This window comes from Athene noctua, chromosome 13 (assembly GCF_965140245.1).
Source record: "Athene noctua chromosome 13, bAthNoc1.hap1.1, whole genome shotgun sequence".
NCBI classification, from domain to species: domain Eukaryota; kingdom Metazoa; phylum Chordata; class Aves; order Strigiformes; family Strigidae; genus Athene; species Athene noctua.
In genome coordinates, this window is record NC_134049.1 from 23,796,175 (window position 1) to 23,817,034 (window position 20,860).

General features: G+C 46.0%; 2 non-coding genes and 1 pseudogene across 2 annotated transcripts; all 3 read right to left on the minus strand.

Annotated features, from left to right (window-relative positions):
* Positions 1-5,059: 5,059 nt before the first annotated feature.
* Positions 5,060-5,133, minus strand: TRNAI-AAU (transfer RNA isoleucine (anticodon AAU)). The gene has a single exon. It is a non-coding gene; the product is annotated as a tRNA-Ile (tRNA).
* Positions 5,134-5,227: 94 nt separating this feature from the next.
* Positions 5,228-5,299, minus strand: TRNAM-CAU (transfer RNA methionine (anticodon CAU)). Its single transcript has one exon. It is a non-coding gene; the product is annotated as a tRNA-Met (tRNA).
* Positions 5,300-16,783: 11,484 nt separating this feature from the next.
* On the minus strand, positions 16,784-20,020 carry LOC141965658 (olfactory receptor 2AP1-like; annotated as a pseudogene).
* Positions 20,021-20,860: the final 840 nt, after the last annotated feature.

The following is a 20,860-nucleotide window of genomic DNA, read 5'->3' on the forward strand; positions in this document are numbered from 1 at the left end:
GAAGACACCTAAGACAAAGATTAGATGTGAAGCCTAGAAAAGCCTGGAATAGTGCTCAACTTGCTCCAGATAAGTCATGACTTGTCTTACAAGCCAGTGCTTCTCGCTGCCTCTTTTCCTAACATACACTTTGATATGTTCATGCTAGTTGTAGCAGCAGAAAGTCTGGTTGGCTGCATTATGAGGTGACTAGTGCTGAGGTGGGTCATATATTAGTATCGCTGAGCCCTGCAGTGATGGTAACTTACACTGGAAACCTGAATGTCTGTCGGGGATATGTTCTTGTACTTTAACTGGTGGTTGCCTTGTTCTCCTCATGTGCATGCTTATGTGGGTTTTATCACCTTAATCTGAAAAACAGTTTGACCTATCACATAGCATAATCACACCACATTTAGTCCTCCCAAGGAAGCTAATGTGATTATTTATTTATAAAGTGTTATAGAACCCTTTGCCTAATGAGGCAGGTTAAATGCAGAGGTTATGCCAGATGGGGGAGAGAATAGCTTTGTCCTTTAGTGTTAAGATATATGCAAGTGTGCTAAAACAGGTAAGTGGTTTTGTTAGAGCTTGAGTGTTGCTGTTCATCATTCCAAGTATATCTGGGTAGTGAGTGTGCCTGCGATGGCCTTGGTAGCTCAGGAGATGTTAGTGAAATCCATTTCCCTAATTAGGAGAAAGTGCCTCCATTCTTTGTGGAGGTGTTTCCTAAACTCAAGACCTCATGAACCTGATTCAACAGGTGCTAAAATATCTTCCGGACCAAGAAGAAAAATGCTGGAGAGTACAGTATTCTTTGGTACAAGTTTTTGTGCAGAATACTAATGATGCTCAGGTAATCCTACTTTATAGATTCCTTTTGAACAATATTGCAGATTATATCCCCCCCTTGCCTCCTCTGGCTAGGTGTAAGGCTGTTGTGACTTAAGGAAAATGGTGTGGTCACAGCACATGGCAGTCAGGAGAGGCTGCTCCAGTGTGGGCTCTCCATGGACTGCAGTTCCTTCAGGGAATACCTACTTGCTCTGGCAGGGGCCTCTGGGTGTCTGCTACAGTGTGGTCCTCCCCACAGGCTGCCCGGGACAACCTGCTTGCTCAGGGCATCCTGCACAGCCTGCAGTGTGACTATCTCCTGCTGCTCTTTCTGCTCTGCTTGGAGTTAGTGAGATTGTTTCTTGCATATTTCTCTTCCTTGCTCTGGGCAGTGTTTTGTCCTTTCTTAAATATGTTTTTACAGAAATGCAACCAGCTTTATTGATTGCTCAGCTGGGGCCACCCCTGCAGCACTGCCCCCCTCCAACCTTGCCCTGTAAACCTGATACACCCTTTTGTGGAGATCAGAATTTTTCAAGGGTGGGCGTTGGGAATAAGTGGCTTATGGCTTGCAGTAACACACCTTGAAACTCTGCCAAAGGAAAGGTATTCAAATGAGATAATCTTACTGTAAGACAATGAACCTTTCTGTCCCTCCCTCCTTCCCCACCCCCCCCCCCAAGACCCAAACCCCACCACACCAACTGGGAAGCTGTAAGTTGGATTTGTTGCTGAAAAAGAGTAGCTTGAAGGACTGCTCTTTCTCTTTGAAGAATTGTTGTGGGTGCTTTTTGGCCCTAGAACAGGAGTGAGCAGATGAGATGCAACTGGAACCTCCTCTGTGCAGTATATTGACCTTTCTTGAGAATAAAAGTACTTAAGAAACATGTTTTTTGCTGGTATGCTCACTGCCTCATCTCTCTAACCAGTTCCCTACCTCCCTACCTGCATTTCTTTTATTTATCTCTTTGCATCTTGGGATACCTCATATGTTACATCTACCCCGCCCCCCTTCAGGCCCCCACTGCGTTCTCCTGAGCTCTAACGCATACTTCTCCAGCTGCAGAGCAGGGCTCTCTCCCCTGATGCCAGCTTTGCTGGCAGGCTGTCCTGCTCTCCTTTCCCAGCGGCCTAGCTGGGTGCAAGTGCTCAGTGCATGTTTTTATTTCCTTGTCCTTCAAAACAGCAGCAGCTGGTGAAGCACCCCTGGAGCTTTTGGAGCCCCTTGATTGAAGAGATTCTCCACTAATCTTGGATGCAAGAAAGTGCCTACAAGGCGCCACAGGGGGCACCCTGGGCTGCCCCCCTGCCCTGCTTGCATGCCCGTGCAAGTAAAGAGGAGGGACTGGAGATCTGTGTGCTGCCACGGGACTGTGGTCTTGCTGGGATCACAGAGAGGAGGTGGGAGGGCTCACATGACTGGGGTGTTGTGATGGAGGGACACAGGCTGTCTGGGAAGGACAGGCCAGGAAGACAAGGAGGGGGAGTTGTTCTCTATGCGAGGCAGCAGCTGGAGTGCCTGGAGCTCTGCCTGGGGGTGGGTGAGCAGCCCCCTGGGAGCTTATTGGAAGCGGCCTCACATTGACAGACCCTGGTCCTCCTGGGGGAGTTCAACCAGCCTGATGTGCTAGTGGGACATCCCAGCAGGATGTAAACAATCCAGGAGATTCTTGGAGAACATCAGTGACAACTTCCTGAGCCAATGATAGAGGAACCAATGCAGGGAGGTGCTCTGCTGGGCCTCAAACGCACCACCAAGTAAGGGCTTGTTAGGGGCTGTGTAAGGTCAAATGCAGCCTTGGCTGCAGTGACCGTGAGACGGTGGAGTTCGGAGTCTTGAGGGGAAGTAGCCAGGCAAAAAGCAAGATCACAACGCTGAATTTGAGGAGTGCGGTTGAGCCTCTTAGGGATCTGCTTGATACAGTCCCATTGGTAAGGCCCTGGAGGGAAGAGGGGCGCAAGAGAGGAGGATGATATTCAAGGATCACCTTCATGCTTGAGTGGTCCATCCTGACACACCTGAGCTGCATCTGACCCCTGAGCTCCGACTACATCCCTGACACCCCCTCTTAGAGCCACATTCCCATGTCTGACCCCCAAGCCCACATCTGGCCCTTCTCACAACCTCATCCTTTCCTCCAGGCCCTGCAGAGCTGAAGATGCTCCTGTGGGGTTGCAGCGGGGCACAGCAGCTGAGGTGCAGCACCTTGGGGCAGGGGCTGTTGCCCACAGCACCTCAGCCGCAGGGTTCTGGTGTACCAGGGGTTGAGGTGGCACCAGCCCTGGCAGTGCTGGGGGCCGTGGGTCCCCTGAGACTGGTGCAAGGAGCACTCTGGCAGGGACAGGGCAGGGTGTGAGATTTCATGGGGGGTGTCAGGGTCAGCCAGGCTGGAGAGGAGCAAGAGAAACTTCTCCTGCCCTTACCAGGTAATGCTGGTCTTTCCTGCTTGGTTCCCTCCCAAAGCTGTGAGGAGAGGGAGTGATCAGACCGAGCTTTGTTGCAGGAAGAACTGTGCTGGGGAAGGTGTACTCTTCCTGTTGGGAGGGTGTCTGTGGGGTGGCTCTTGCAGGGCATCCTCCGTGGGTGCATCTCTCAGGGCTGGTGGATGCAGGCAGGCTTCCTCCCCACAGAGCATCCCCCAGGGCTGGGGTGCAGGCAGCCTCCCCTCCCATGAGACAACATTAAAGGCTCATCTCCATGAATGAAAAGAAGCAGAGGAATGAGAGGTGGAGGAACCTTGGGAACCTCCACAGTGCCAGGGATTCCCTGACCTGGCTGCTCCCAGGGCTGTCCTTGGGTCAGGAGGTGGCACCATCACAACAGTCAACTGGGGCAGCTCTCTGGATCACCACTCAGACTGTGGGGGGGTGGTGACTGCCTTGGGGTGAGGTACACATTATGGGATTGAGGGGAAGACCATTCTGGGATTGTACAAGACTTATGGGATGTTCAGGGTGAGGAAAAGGAGGGATCAAAGTGGTTTGGGGAGCCACAAATGTAGGAAAATAGAGGGATAAGGGATATGAAAGGGGCTGTGTATCACCTATCTAACTACCCACCTACCAGTCTGGGGGGTATGTGCCTCCTGGGGATACACGCTCAGCCTTGCTGCTGGCTGAAGCTGAGTCCATGGAGCCACGGCAGCTTCGGCTGTGTTGGGCTGCTGGATTTGTCAGCACCTAACAGAGCATCCCCCAGGTGTTACACAAAGTGTGCTGGTACAGGCTCACAGGAACAAAGAACTACTAGCAGTGTCTGTAGCTGGTGGCATACATTGACTCTAACAATAAATGTTTATTATGGGCAAAAATAAAGGGAGAGAGAGAGATGAGGGAGGGGGAAGGGAAACCTCTCGGCAGAGGCCAGCTGGCCTGAGGAGCACTGAGCTCCCAGGTGAGCAGCAACTTTGGTCTCCCCTGCAGTGCAGTAAGCTATGGTGGTGATGATGGTAGCGATGTATTTTCCATATTTTGCTTGATCCCATTTGTGATAGTATTTGGGTGCTCAATCAGGTGCACAAGTTGCACACTGACTGGTCACTGACTTTCTGTGCAAGGCTGTTTTTTGACAATTTGTCCCTATTTAAATGGGTGCAGTTGACTGTAGGAAGCAGTGAAGTTTGTCCTTGAATACAAACGAAAACCTTCAAAAGAAGGGGTAAGGAAAAAACAGTGGTAGACTAGAGGGTGAAGCTCTCCCAGGGGACCATCCCCCAGGGTTAAGAGGTGTGGGAGCACCCCTTAGTGCAGGCAGGGAGGGCATGTACACGTGCTTCTCCATCGGCAGCACAGGAGCAGTATGGAAGTGAGCAGCATGGTGCAGTGGTTGATGTTATCCTCAGCCAGTCAGGAACACTTCTTTTTTATCCTCTTGGTTGGGTTTTTTTGGCCTGCCTCCTTGGATGTGCTGGGTTGCACAGCTCTGGTGAGGGCCCTGCGGGTTCATGCATGATCACAGGCTGGCTCTGGGTGAGACGAAAGGGAGGGCTGGCTGGGAAAAAGAAGAAAAAAAAGAGAAAAAAAAGAGAAAGGAAAAAGGAAGGAAAGGGAAGGAAAGGGAAGGAAAGGAAAGATAAAAGAGAAAAGGAAAAGAAAAGAAAAAAGAAAAGAAAGAAAAGAAAAGAAAAGAAAAGAAAAGAAAAGAAAAGAAAAGAAAAGAAAAGAAAAGAAAAGAAAAGAAAAGAAAAGAAAAGAAAAGAAAAGAAAAGAGAAAAAAGAAAATTAAAAAAAGAAAAGAGAAAATTCGTGGCCCGTACGGGGATCGAACCCGCGACCTTGGCGTTATTAGCACCACGCTCTAACCGACTGAGCTAACCGGCCGCTCCGGCGACTTGTCCCGCGCCGCCGGCAAGGGGCTCCAGGAGGGGGCGGGGCGGGAAAGGGGGCGCGGGGTGCGGGCGGGAGGCAAAAGCGCTAGCAGAGGATGGTTTCGATCCATCGACCTCTGGGTTATGGGCCCAGCACGCTCCCGCTGCGCCACTCTGCTGAGCCACAAAAGGCTGCCCGCCGCCTCCCCCCGTCCCGCCCGTCCCGGGCAGCCCCTGGAGCCGCCCCAGTGCCAGCGTGAGCCTCCCTGACCCTTCCCAGCGCCGCCAGATCCCTCCGCGCTGGCTCAGCCCGACTCTTCAACCCCTCCAGGGATCCCGGGGACTCCCCCCTGCCCTGGGCAGCCCATTCCAACGCCCAACAGCCCCTTCTGCACAGAAATCCTTCCTCAGAGCCAGCCTGACCCTGCCCTGGGCAGCTTGAGGCCATTCCCTCGGGGCCTGGCGCTGGGGCCTTGGCTCCAGAGACTCATCCCCCCTCTCTGCCCCCTCCTGGCAGGGAGTTGCAGAGGGCCAGGAGGTCTCCCCTCAGCCTCCTCTTCTCCAGACTGAACCCTCCTGCCTACACATACGATTTTGGGAAAACAGGCAAGCATACTGTGGGGGTAAAAGAATGAATGTGGGTGTATTTTTGCACATTTCTCAGAAATTTGGGGGCCTGGTTTGCAAAACTGCTGGAAGTTGGGAGATTTAAATATTTTTGGAAAGAAACAAAAGAGAACATAAAGCCTGTGCCCTGGGCTACTCAGAACATCACACACCTCATCCCGCATCAGTGTACTGACACCAGCTCCACTGGAGGCAGACTCAGGCCCAAGAGGAGGAAATCCTGTCAGTGCTGGGGTTTGGCTCCTCACGTGCTTACCTGGCAACAGAGCCTGTTTGGTCTTGTGGTGGGTTTCTGGCAACAACTGCCCCTTCCTCTTCATCCCACAGCCCATTTCCAGTGGGTGCAAGGAAGCAAGGCAGACCTCCTGGGGGTTGGCGTTGTGCTTCATCAGTGGTACGCAGGGCTGTTAGCTAAGCAATTTTTTCTTCTTGTGTCCTGGGATAACAGTCCCCAAGGACTGACGACCCTCTCAAGGGGTTCCCATCTTGTAGCACACCTCTGCTTCAGGCATCTTGTTGGATTTTATTGACAGATGACTGCTAGCATCCAGTCAATGGTGTAACAGTCCAACCTCATGGTGGTGACAAAGTCAGGCCTGTCACAAGACAAGCTGTTGGCTTGGTCCTGCCTGCTTAAGCCATGTGGGTGTGCAGGACGTGCTAGGGCACAGGGACAAGCAACAGCAACACACCATCCCACAAGTGCTTTGCCTTGATCACCCAAGGATCAAGGATCACCAACTTTGCCTTGATCACCAAAGCCAAGCACACAACAAGGGCTTGACAGAGGTATTAGCTAGCCTAGCTCATTGCCGCCTCTGTGGTGAGGGTTTGTACCTTGCCCCATGGGGTACTGAGGTGTGTACCAGTGCTATGCTCAGAGAAAGGGACCTCTCATGTTTAAGTGACGTTTGAGTCCAAGAACTGGGCTGCTGCAGAAGGTGCAGATGATAAGGGCACACTTTTTGACCTTGAAGACAGTCAAGCAGTGGAGCAGGTCATGCAGGGAGGTTGTGCAGCCTCTGTTATTGGAATTTTTCAAGACTCAGTTGTATGAAGCCCAGAATAATGTCGTCACCCCAACAGCTGACCTTGCTTTGAGGATGAAGTGGGACTAGAGATCTCCGGGGGTCCTCCCACAGTGTTGTTCTGCCTCAAAAGCAGTGTCAGTATGCTCTGCTCACCTGTGGCATCTGCAAGAACCTGCCTGCTCCTGCAGCCCTTGCCCATACCTTTCCCTTGGAGCTGCAGAGCTTGCCCTGCCTCTTCCCCATGGAAAACTCCACATTCCCCATTCCTCCATACTTCTCCCACTTGCTGGATTGGCAGCCCCCAGCTTAAATTTGAGTCACCATATAGCAGATATTTGCAACTTTTGCTTTTCAAGACTTACAGGAGATGGGCAGATAACATGGAAAAACACTTGGTGAAGTGAAAGGACCTGTTTTTCCTGTTTAAAATGCGGGAAATTTCAAAATTTTCCATGATTTCATGTATATTCTCCGTTCTCCAACCCATTCCCTTTCCAAAAGCCCCTGCCAGTTCCATACCTAAAGCTCACTTCTCCCCAAATGTCCCTGCTCAACATGTCCTGACACACTTTACCTATGCAGCCACCTCAAAAGGCAGTTCTCCTTATTTTTCTTTTTTTTTCCCAGTCTTGGGATTTTCCTAGTACTCCCTCTGCTCCTTTCACTCACAGTGTTGAGGCCAGGCACATTAGAAAGAGCCCAGGCAACACAGAGACAAGAACACAGCAAATGGGTATGTCCTCACATTTCCGGCCCAGGTGCTCCACTGACCAGAAGTCCCTCACCCCCCTGCAGTGTCTTCCCATTGGTAGTGGGTGCCTTTTTCCCACGGCACAGCCTCATGGCCCAGGGAAACTCTCCTTGTCAGGGAGCCCTTTTTAAGGCAAGTCTTCCTGGAGGCGCCTCATGTTTTATCACTCCATTGCTGCATCCCGAAATGTTGTTTTCTCTTGTACCCATGTTCTCTCATACCCTCTGCATGAGTGGGTCTGGAGTTGTACCTCTCAGATATGGTTTTGAGCTGTTCTTGAGTGATTCTTCCTGGTACTGTTTGCAAAGAGTTGCAAATAGCAATACTCACTTCTGACAGTCTGTAAGATGACCTTGGAGATATTTGAAAGCCATCTGGACATGATTCTGGGCAACTGGATTTAGGTGGCCCTGCTTGAGCAGGGGGGGCTGGACAAGGTGACCTCCAGAGGTCCCTTCCAACCTCAACAGTTCTGTGATTCTGTGACATCATGGAGTTGGAACCCTAACCACCCCCACACAGCCAGAGATGTATCACGCTCATCTCTCCAGAAAAATAACAGATAGAGGGCCATGTACCCTGGATCCAGTTTCCGGACACTCTGCTGGTATGGCAGCTGGAGGTCCTTTGGGTGCACTACTGTGCACATCCCTTAACTAAGCTGCATTATAGGTGTGACTTGAAACATCCTTGGCTGCCTGCAGTCCCCAGGGTTATTTGTTACATTTGGATTGGCAAATATAACGAAAATAAGATATAGGACATTTCCAGAAGCACTAGTTATCTGTGTTCAAGCAGCCAAAGCAAACTTCTCTCAGTTGTTCACTCCTTAAGTGTTGCTGATTGTATTGATTAGATTGTCATAAACTTTGATGGGCATGTCGTTGCTGACTTATATATACCTACGGTTGGATGTCATAATCTTGAATGGAATCCCATTCCTATACCCAGTCAATTGAATCCCTCTCTTTACTATCTGGTTAGAGGAACTGATTACCATGAGATGAACTATACCAAGTTCATATATGCATATGAATATGAATATACATATATACAGACTGTTGGCATATTTCTGCTGAAAATATGCACAACTTTTTTTTCTGACTTTTCTGGAATTTTGTTACAAGTTAGGCTTATGTATGCTGGAGTCATGTGTTTTATTCAATGATTTATTTTAGATATGTTTGAAAGCTAACCATTGTGCAGAAGAAAGGAAAAAGGCTTAAACATTTTATAGTTAATATACAGATTTTATGGGTTATTTCTGTGGTCTCTGTAATATTTTGAACAGTTACATTAAATATATTCATTTATTCATTATAGATTATGTACGTTACTCAGTATTTTCCAACAAAAGCTAAATTTTTCAAATCCCTTACATACTTTGAGGAATGTATTAATTCTTTGATTTTTAACCTTCAAGTGAGATCAACTTTCAGAAAATCAGTGAGTCTACCTAGGCAGAGGCACCTTACTGAAGAATTGTCTTCTCCCAAATGTTTCCTCAGAGCATACTTTACTTCTTTGTTTCATAAACTGTAGATGATTTGGTTCAGCATAGGAGTTACCACTGTGTAAGAAAGAGCCACCAGTTTCCTGGTGTTTGCTGACTCTGGACTTTGGCTTTAAATATTAAGACAGCTGTGCAGTAGAACAGTGTCACTACCATCAGGTGAGAAATGCAGGTGAAAAAAGCTTTGCATCTTCCTTCGTCAGATGGCATTTGAAGGATGGTATGGGTTATCTGGATGTAAGAGATGGATATCAAGACAAATGGGATCGAAACAATTACAACAGTGGCAACAAACACGTGCTCAAATAAGTATGTGTCTGAACAGATCCAGAATGGAAGCAATATAGCAAAAGAAATGTTCAATCTCCTTTGAGCCCCAAAAGGGGTAGCTAAATAGCCAACCAGTGAGTCCTACAGGAAGTGAAACACCAGCAATCCAGCATGCTACGAGCATATTGTCGAGTCCCATTTTCTCAGGATGATGACTCAGATTCACCAATTCCCAGGTCAGGATCAAGGTGAAACGACACCAAGGATTCTTCAGTTCACATAACTCAATTTCTGTTCACTCACAACAGATAATTGGCATGAAACTTTGTCAGTGATCTTTGCATCCTCTGCAACAGGCATTAAACTTACACCGACTAGTGGCAGATCTTACACCCCACTAAGCCTTAAACAGGCCCAACAAGCCTTGCCTTATATGCCAGCACACAGAGTAAGAATGGGAGAGAAAAGGGGAAGTAGGAGAAAAGAGAGAAAGACAAAAAGGAAAATTTTACCAGTCCTCGTTCCATTGTTGGTCCAGCCAGCCTAGAGGTCCAGTTCTGGTGGGGTGCTGCCACCTGGGGCTTTGACTTGTGTCTTTTTGTCATTCCTTGCCCCTCCTCTGGGTGGACACTTGGCTAATGAGGCATCATGTGCAGTTTATGCTTTCAGATTCTTCTGGAAATGAGTTGGTGGGCTTGGGTGTCGTTGGGGAGTTGCTCCCCTCTCCCTGCAGGGGTGACCATTGTTTGACCTTTACATGCCTCGTGAAAATGGTCTCTCTATTGGCTTTTCATAGGGTCACTCAAGATAGGGGATTTCAGCCTCCAAAAAAGGGTGGTCCCACCTCCACAGGACGCCCTCCTCTTGTTGCTCTTCCTTGCCATTACCTTCACAGCCCCGGCATTTCCACAGAAACCATTTCCTTTGCCAAAGTTCTTTACCGGATGGTTGAGACATTAACTGTGGTTTCATCAGGGGGTCATACACCATGTGAAGACACGCTCTCCTGTTCACTGTAATGGTGTAGTGCAAGGCATGGCACACAGCCATATATCAGTCATATGCCATGGCACCCAAGAGGAAATACTCAGAAGTGAGGAAGAATATGGCAAAGTAAAGTTGTAGGGCACAGGCAGAAAAGGACATGACCTTTCTCTCCAACAACAAATCCACAAGCATCTTGGGCACTGGTGTAAAGCAAATTTCAATTAAAGTCAGGTTTTTGAGAAAATAGCATAGGGGTGTACAAGGCAGGGTCAGTGGTTGCAACTATGATAATGAGAAAGTTCCCTGTCATTGTGATTAGGAACACTGGAAGAATTCCCTCAAAGACAAAGATCTGAAGAGTGGCGAGGTGGGAGAACCCCTGCAAGGTGAAGTAGGTCTGGTTACTGAACCCCAGTGCTTCAACAATCTTCCATGTGAAAGAGAAACTATACAGCCTGTATAAGCCAAAAAGGAAGACATGAGAAGAAAGGTCTTTACAGGATGAAGAAATAGTGACCTGCTCTGAAACTGGTTCCATTATTTAGTAAGTGGGCAAATGACATTTTGAGAGGCACACTAAAAAAAAGGAACCCATGATAAAAACGAGGTAATAAGAAAAAAGAATGAGCTTCAGTGCGGAAGAGCTGGGATTTTCCTTATAGTTTCTGTTTTCATTTTTAATTAAGCTAAAATTTTGCCATGTCTACTTCGTATTTCAGTTCTACTGGTATTTTCTGAAATATGTTTTCATCAACAATTCACCTATTTTATTTTCTGTGTGCAAAATATGAATTCATTGCCTACAGAACTGGTATCTAATTACATTCTCTGATCTTTTTTTAGAAACAAAATATTTTCCCCTGTTTTCACGCACATGCATGTATATTTGTATATACAGGTTTCAAATAAACAAAAGAGAATGAAATTATTGATGGTACAGCCATACATTTGAAACTTGAAGAATGGACGGAACATATATTTTACTATTTGGTCTTGTCATTGCTAAAATATAAAATAATGACCTGCTAATTTTGTGATTTTTTTAAATTATCATTTTTCTTTATTCAGTGTCCCTGGACAATTACTTATGAATTCAGTATTGTAAGAAACTTTTCTCTTGTAGACCATCTTCAATCTGCCTGTGCATACTTAGCTATTTGTGATGTAGATAACTGTTGGAATTACCTTCTCAGTTTGCATGTTTTCATGCCAGCTACAAAGGTAAGTAGAAACTTAATTTCTCACTTGATCCTGTTATCTCTACTGGTGACCTATATGGGGGTGCCATTCATTATCACAGAAAGGAGCACCTATGTTGTGCAGCCTATTGCTGTTAGCTGGGAAAGGTCATCCCCAACAGTATGCAGTGAAGGCACCCCCCAACCTGCACTTGATTATCACACTGGTTGACCTTCCTTCACAGTAAAGTGAAGTTACAAGACTGCATTGTTATAAAACACAACCCCTTTCAGTACGTTACCATCTTGACCTGTGTTCCCATTGATCATCTTAGTGGTCCTCTTCTGGACTCTCTTCTATTTATCATTCTGTTTCTTGTATAAAGGAATCCCAAAATGGGACATCTTTCTCCATAGGTGGCCTCGCAAGTGCCAAGCAGAGGGGAATGGCTGCAGTCCTTTGGCTAGCTGTCTATCTCTTGTTAACACAGCTGGCTTGATGGTCGCTCCTCTCCAATGCAGGCACAGGCTGCTGTCTCAGGTCCAGCTTGCCATCCACCAGGAACTCCCCACCCTTTTCTACAGAGCTGTTCCTCAGATGGTCAATCTCAATCTATACCTGTGCATCTTTTGTTCCATGGACGGGACTTGGCATTTGTCCTGAACTTCATGAAGTTCCTGTGTATGGCCCTCTTCCTCTGTCCCCACATTTGTGTCATCTGGAAACTCCTGAGGATGTATGTTCTCCATCACATCTTCCCAGTCACTGATGAGTATGTGAAACAGTCCCTGTATCAGCCCATGGGGAATGCCTTTTATAGCCAGCTACCAGCCAGACTCTGATTGTTGACCACTATGTGTTAAAGCCGTGGTGGTCCAGACTGCCCTCATGTTTTCCCATCCAGTTTAGATCTTCCCAGTTTGGCTACAAGGCCAAATTGTCAGGAATTGCTGGTCATTAAATGGCATCCACCACTCTGCCCTCACCCACTCTGAGCCAGCCATCTCATCCTGAAAAGGTGTCAGGTTGGTCAGGCATGACATGTTTTTGGTAAATCTGTGCTGTTACACATCCTTTCCTGCCCTTCATATGCCTGGACATGGCTTCCAGGAGGATTGCTCTGTATTCTTCCTCAGGGCTGAGGTGAGGCTGACCTTCCTCAAACCTTTCTTCTTGGCCTTCTTGAAGACAGGTACGCTTGCTTTTTCTCTGTCACTGGGAACCCACCCCAGTTTGTCGAAGATGACAAATACCAGTCTTGCAATGGCATCAGCCAGTTCACTCAGCACCTTCCACTGCATCCATGGGTTTGGGCAGGTTCAGTGTACTGAAGTACTCTGTAACTTGTTTGTCCTCTGTTGTGGGTAGAAACTCCCTTTTCCAAACTGCACAGCTACTTTGTTTCTTTTAAAAAAGACCTGTTTCAGAGTAGAGAGGAGTATGTAAAAAATCTATATTGTTACAAGTGAGGTATTTACCTGTGTGATCAAGAAAAGCTTTTGTGTTGTTTCTGCAAACAGCCATATGGCAAAGATCAGCAGCTGAGGTACCCATTTGTTTCCCTTACAATCTACAAACAGAAGCAACAACTCTCAGATGTTATTTTTATGCATTCTTTTAATTCTTCAGAAGTAATTCAAAACAAACCAACTGCTAGAAGTACTCGAATCTCTTACATCTCCATGAAAGTCTTAACATATAGCTCAGACATGCCAGTGTACAACGCAGACATTTTTTTTTTTTTTTTTTTTTTTTCTTGAGCCAACTATACTAATGAGCCTTTTTCTTTCCATTTTTCATTACCAAATAGTATAGAAAATACTGATATACCTCAATTTTCATGAGAAGCAATCCAGAATTTCTAATATGATGCATTTGTTCATACTGGGACACCTTTTTCTGCCTTTTGGGCAACACTTCAGAACTGTAGGATCCCCAAGAAAGAGCAAGGTTCAGCAGCTCTGAAAGACATGCTATCTTACATTGTTTCCTGAGATAGGAACCCCTCTCTGGATTCATTATCATGATATATGAACCCCTCTCTGGATTCACCAAGCATACTCAGAAGACAAAACATCTCCCTTGGTATTGTAGCAGACTATGAAGAATTGAAATTAATAAAAGTTAACTTTTTTTTTTTTTAAATCTTACATGAAGTAAAGTTAACAATAAATATGTTAAAATTTAAATTTAAAATAAAGTTTAAATAACAAAGTGTGATTCTCCATTTGAAAGTAATGGAAGGAGGAAAACACCATTTGCTAGATGTCTCGTTTGAATTATTAATCAAGTTGTCTTGATGGAGAGAAAGAACCCCAAACCAAATCTGACCATTTGTTTTAGACATCCCTCAGAGGATGGATATATCACCTTCTGAAGACAGCTATCTCTTTTTATTATCAGGCATGTAGTAGCACCATGTCATTTAGGTAAAAAGTCTATAGTTGAATGGATAAATTCAGGTGAAATTAATCCTGCTTGAACTACAGCTCTTCAGAAAATTAGAAATTCACTGTGAGGTTTCCAAAACTAATTTTTGAAAAGTATCCTAGAACCACACTGAATTAAGTATTTTGTGCAAGGTAAGGAAACCTGGTAACAAGTCAAAGAGAGATTCACCATACCTAAGTTCAGACATTTGTCATCCAGTGGTTTAATTGTTGTTGGCCTATCTAGTAACTTTTAAAATGCTCTAGAGTATCCAAGATATCTGCTTAAGGCTGGCAAATATGATAGTGATCCACAGGAGATCTGTCCTTCTGGAACAATACTGGAGACCAGCTAAGATGCTCCTGGGTGTCGCAAAAGGCGCTAAAGGCCTATGTATGTCAGTGGTTTGAGTTCTGAATTTCTACATCTGAGCTTTTGTTGTGATTTGAACTCGGCTGGTAGCCATTCACCATGTGGCCAGTGTACTGGGTCTGGCTGAACTGGAATTGGTTTTCCCCTATAGCAGCCCTCACGGTGCTGTGGTTTATGCTGGGAGCTGCAGGGTGTTGGCAGCACCCTGGTGTTGTGGCTGCTGCTGAGCAGTGCTTACACAGCACCAAGGCTCTTTCTGATATTTCCCCCAGTGGGACGGGGTGGGCAAGATCTTGGGAGGGGACACAGCCAGGACAGCTGACCCAAACCGACCAAAGGGATATTCCATACCATATGACGTCTGCTCAGTATAAAGCTGGGAGAAAGGAGGAAGGGGGGGGTCACCCTTGGTCGTCCGAGGCAACCACTACGCGTATTAGAGCCCTGCTTCCTGAGAAGGCCCGACAGCACCTCTTCATGGGAAGTAGAGAATAAATCTGTTTGCTTTTGCTTCCACGCGTGGACCTTTGCTTCAATTTGTTTATATTAAAACTGCTTTTTTTTTTTTTTTTTTTACCCACAAGGGTTGGTTTATCTTCTTTCCCCTCTTTGCCCTGTTGAGAAAACAAGGGGAAAAGGGGGGGGGGGGGGCGGGGGGAAGTGATAGAGTGACTTGGTGGATACCTGGCATTTAGCCAAAGTCAAACCATCACAGCCAGTCATTTACTTCCGCTCCTGCCCCCCTCCCCGGTGAAATAGGGGAAGGACAAAAAAAAAAAAAAAAAAAAAGAAATTCATAAGTTGAATTAAAAAAAATTGGTAATAGTAACAAAACAACAGTAACAATAGTAAGTCTAAACAGGTAATATACAGTAGTTGCTCACCGACCAGCAACCAGTACGCAGCCCACACCCAGCACCCATCCTGACCACACCAGAAGTCCTGCTGGAAAAGCAAAACCAAAACGAGAAAACATGAGGTCAGGTGGCATGGAAAACTCCAAGGACCTGGGCCCGGCCCTCCAGCTGTGCTTCCTCTCAGCCCAAGGAAATTTAACTCTATCCTGGCCGAAACCAGGACAGCTTTTCATAGAGTTACTCAAAGGAGAGGAACAGGCACTTCTAAGGTGTAATTCATCATAGCCTCAAAAATTCAAAATGTGCAGATAAATCACAATATAGAAATGCCTTTTTTCCATTTAGTGAGTATGTTGGGAAAAATAGGTGACTAACACACATGCAGAGTTTATAATGCAGATGTCTAAGTCTTAATGGTTATCCATTATTGTAAATAAAGGGATATAGACATTCCTGGGCCTGGTTAATTTGGCCTGTTGTAGATATAGTCTATGGGACAGCTAGATGTGTATTCTTGAGTTTGGAGCTCTAATTAATTTCCTAAACTTAGGCAAGGCATAAGAAAGCATTCCCTGGCTCATACAGCTTTGTGATACCTACTCCTTCCTATATTTGCTAATCCTCTCTCCAGCTGTTCTCTCCCCCAGACCCCAGGGATGTTTTCCATTAGCCATTTCTTGCTCTGCTAACTGCTTTCAAAAGCTATATTTCCTTACACCCTGTTCCTATGTTGTCTTTTCTCCACTGCTTATTGCACTGCTAGACATTTTACTAAAGTGTGAAGCTTTGTTAACCCCTATTCCTTTTCTTTTTTTAACCATGTTAAATATAGGAACACGCACAACAATCAAATTCCATAACTTACAGAAGATTTCTAAACAGGTCTTCCTATTTCCTAATTGTTATCAAGGAGAATAAAACTACACATACAAAATGAACTAATTTCAGATTGGTAAAGATGGTCCTTTCCATTTATCTCCCCATCTCTCCACTGAATGTCAACAGAGTGTGCATTCCTCTTTGGAAGTTGTTGAAATGTTGTTGTGGGAGTTTTGCTTTCATTTTAAGGTTCTAATTGTCAGTCCAGATATAGATAGTATTTAATTAATTTTAGTCTGGATGTCTACATTGTGTGTTCTTCAGTATGAGCTAGCAGTTTTTTAGTATATTGAACTGAAACCTTCTAGAGCAGGGTTTATATTAGCCAAAACAAGACATCCAGAATAGATCAGATGAACCATTCAAGCAATGTTCCTCACCCTCTTCATCTGCAATCAAAGGAGTCCAGATAACTATCTTGGGTGTAGGCTAAGAGCAGTCCAGAAGATAATATTAATAAAGAAATGGTCTATTCACTATAAACTGAGTTTCATCTTATTCAGAACTGAATTTTGTCTGTAGTGAGGAAAAAGAAAGCAACCAGTCAGGCAAGAAGATATCATGTGCAATAATACACATATAATGACTTTCATGGATTTATTTTGCTTACTTGGCAGTGTTCACTACATATTCATGGTCTTTCTCTATACCACACCACAACTGATATAAAGATTATTTACCCATTTTGTTTCTTTATTTATTTTTAAGATGTACAGCTATATATTTCCAAGCTTTATTCAAATTAGCCATATTCTCATGCTGTGTAATTATGTCTGAGCCTGTAATTCATTAAGGAATATTACCCCTTTTTTGAAAATAGAAAGCTTCCCTTTGAAAGCCAGCAATTTTCTTGTCTGTTTTCACAGAGCTTTCTTTATGTCTTTTTTTCTCAGGGTGTAGATGAGAGGATTGGCCAAGGGAGTGAGAATAGTATAAAAAACAGAGAAGAATTTCTCTGGACATATTTAGGTATTGTGATGAGGAAGTACATAGAGAGTTAATATTGACCAGTAAAAAAGAATTGCCAAAATAAGATGTGATGAGCACGTGAAAAAGTCCCTTTTCCTTTCAGTGGCAGAAGGAATTTTCATGACTTTGATAATGACTTAGAGATAGGATGAGAAGGTCAGCAGAAACAGAGGCCGTGAGCACACCTCTGCCACAACAGAAGTGACAAGTTCTGCAACATGAGTGTCACTACAAGGAGACTTTTATTATTAGGAATGACTTACAGAAATGGTGTTCAATTTAATTAGGCCCACAGAAGTCACAGAATCCCAGAATTGTTCAGGTTGGAAAAGCCCCTCGGGATCATCGAGTCCAACCCTCAGCCCGAGTCTACAAAGCTCTCCCCTACCCCACATCCCCCACAGCTCGTCCCAACGGCCCTGAAACCCCCCAGGGATGGGGACTCCCCCCTCCCTGGGCAGCCTGTTCCACTCTCTGACCACTGTTTTGGGGAAAAATTTTCTCCTCATGCCCAGCCTGACCCTCCCCTGATGCAGTTTCCAGCCGTTCCCTCTTGCTCTGTCACCAATTCCCTGGGAGCAGAGCCCAGCCCCAGCCTCTCTGCAATGTCCCTTCAGGGAGCTGCAGAGTGATGAGGTCTCTCTCCCCTCAGCCTCCTCCTCCTCACACTGAACTCTCCCAGCTCCTTCACTGCCTCCTCACAGGATTTACTCTCCAGCCCTTCCCCAGCCTCGTTGCCCTCCTCTGCCCTCGCTCCAGCCCCTCGAGATCTCTCTCGTGTTGAAGTGCCCAAACCCGGACACAACCCTCCAGGTGTGGCCTCCCCAGTGCCGAGCACAGGGGGACTGTCACCTCCCTGCTCCTGCTGGCCACACTAGTGCTGACACAAGCCAGGATGCCGTTGGCTTCCTTGGCCACCCGGGCACACTGCTGGCTCCTGTTCAGCTGCTTGTCCATTAGAACCCCCAGATCCTTCTCTCCCAGACAGCTCCAGCCACCCCTCCCCGAGCCTGTAGCCACACAGGGGATTGTTGTGGCCCAAGGGCAGGACCTGGCACTTGGTCTGGTTGAAGCTCATCCCGTTAACGTTGGCCACCGACCCGATCTATCCAGGTCTCTCTGTAGAGCCTCCCTGTCCTCATGCATATCAACAGTCAGACTTGGTGTCATCTGCAAACTCACTGATGATCCGTTCTGTGTCCTTGTCAAGATCATCAATAAAGATGTTGAACAGAAATGGTCCCAACACCGAGCCCTGAGGTCACCACTTGTGACCGGCCCCCAGCTGGATTTAGCTCCACTAACCACCCCTCCCTGGGACCGTCCATCCAGCCAGGGCTTGACCCAGAAGACCGTTCGCTCCTCCAGGCCATGGGCAGACAGTTTTTCTATGAGAAATCTATGTCAAATGCTTTTTGAAAATCCAGGTAGACAATATCCACAGCTTTTCCCTCGTCCAAGAGTCAGGTCATCTTGTCGTAGAAGGAGATCAGTTTTGTCAGGCAGGACCTGCCTTTCATAACGTCATGCTGACTGGGCCTGATCCCCTGGCTGTCCATTACATGACTTGTAATGGCACCCGAGATGACCTGCTCCATGACCTTCCCTGGCACTGAGGGCACACTGACAGGTCTGTAGTTTCCTGGATCCTCCTTTCAGCCTCTCTTGTAGATGGGTGTCACATTTGCCACCCTCCAGCCCAACGGGACCTCCCCAGTCAGCCATGACTCCAGGTAAATCATGGACAGCAGCTTGGCGAGCACATCTGCCATCACCCTTGGATGTAACCCACCCGCTCCCACAGACGTGTGTGCATCCAAGTGGTGCAGCAGGTCTCTGACCACCTCGTCTTCAACTGTGCTGACCTCAGCCTGCTTCCCCTCCCCATCTCCCAGCTCCTGAGGCTGGGTGTCCAGGGAACAGCCAGTTCCACTGCTAAAGACTGAGGCAAAGTAGGCGTTGAGCACCTCAGCCTTTTCCTCATCCTTAGTTACCATGTTTCCCTCTGTATCCAGTAAAGGAGGGAGATTTTCCATAATCCTCCTTTTGCTGTTAATGAATTTATAGAAACATTTTTTATTATCCTTAACAGCTGTAGCCAGGTTGAGCTCTAGCAGTGCTTTAGCTCTCCTAATATTCCTCCTGAATAATGTCACTACGTCTTTATAGTCTTCATGAGAGACCTGCCCCCTCTTCCAAAGGCAACAGATTCTCCTTTTGTTCTTGAGATCCAGCCAAAGGTCCCTGTTTAGCCAGGCCAGTCTCCTTCCCTGCCTGCTTGTTTCCAGGCCCACGGGCACAGCCTGCTCCTGGGCCTTTAACACTGCTCTCCTGAAGTATGTCCAGCCTTCCTGGACTCCCGTTTCCTTCAAGGCAGCCTCCCAAGGGATTTTGTCAATCAGTCTTTTGAACAGGTCAAAGTTTGCCCTCCGGAAGTCTAAGGTGGCAGTTTTACTAACCCCTATCTTTGTTTCTCAAAGGATTGAAAATTCGATCATCTCACGATCACTGCACCCTAGACGGCCTCCAACCTTTACCTCCCCCACAAGCTCTTCCCTGTTCACAAGAAGCAGCTCCAGGAGGGCCCCTTCCCTGGTCAGCTCACTCACCAGCTGAGAGACAGAGCTTGCCACTCATATGGGAAGGTGCAGGTGTTTGTACCTATCACAGGACATCACTGTGAGGAGCTAGCACTCTGAAGCTGCCAAGCAACCAAAGAAGTAGTATTGTGTAAACCATCTGTTGACCGAAATGCATCTGTCTCCACACAGACTGCTAAGCAGTATTCTTGGCAAGGTATCTGAGCTGTAGTAGATTTCCAAGCAGGCCAAACTGGCCAGGAAGAAGTACATTGGGGTGCGAAGGTGGCGATTAGCCAACATCAGCACAATGATGAAGATGTTTCCAGTTATGATCACAATGTAGATTGACAGAAACATCAGGAAAAGAAGAGAACCCAGCTCAAGACCATTCCCAAATCCCAGAAGGATGAACTCTATAATAGTAATTTTGTTTTTCCACTCTTGCTTTTTCATAACTTCTGTTCTAGTGATAAAACCGGAAATGTTAGCACCAGTGAAGACTTTGACAGTTAAGACTCAAATAATGAAAGTTTCTTTACAGAACAGAGAAGCAAAGAGTAAAAATGTCTTTGCATTATCAGACATCTCACCTGATTTCTATAAATATTTCTCACATACTAAGAGTCACATTACTTGTTACTCAATGTACAGAAAAGCACTTAAAACTGTAGTAACGCCCATGCTTCTTCTCCAGGACAGGGTACTTCCTAACATGTTTCCAGCTGTGCAAGAAAATTAAAAATCAACTTCTTTCATTAGATGCCATCACAAATTTTGCCACATTCCTCTGTTGTGAAAAAAGCTGTATTTGGTCTGATTGCTCCAGTAGTAACATAGCCATATTTCCATTGCTAATATGTATTGATGCATATTAATATATTCACAATATATAAGTAGCATGACTTTTAATGCAGATATTTTTTTTATTTGAAGGAGATTGAGAAAGAATCCAACTTCCATCAATGCATATAAATATGAAGAAATCTATACCAACCTCAGCATATATTTGCCCTGCAAAAAAAACCCTGAACACACACAAAAGCACCTTCCATTGTCTCACCCTTCAGTATTGTCAGTGGGTAGAATGAAGGATTACAGATTTAAGGGGTTTAATTCATCCTAAAACAGAGTGAATCACCTTGTGAAAGTACTTATTTCTTGTCACGGAGGACTCAGAAAGAGTTCAGTTGCCAGACCTTAATCAGAAAAACACAGTTTAAATAAATTCTACTGTCTATCATACTGCTCTTCTTTATTTTCCTCTCATGTGTACTGAATCACCTCATTCTCAAG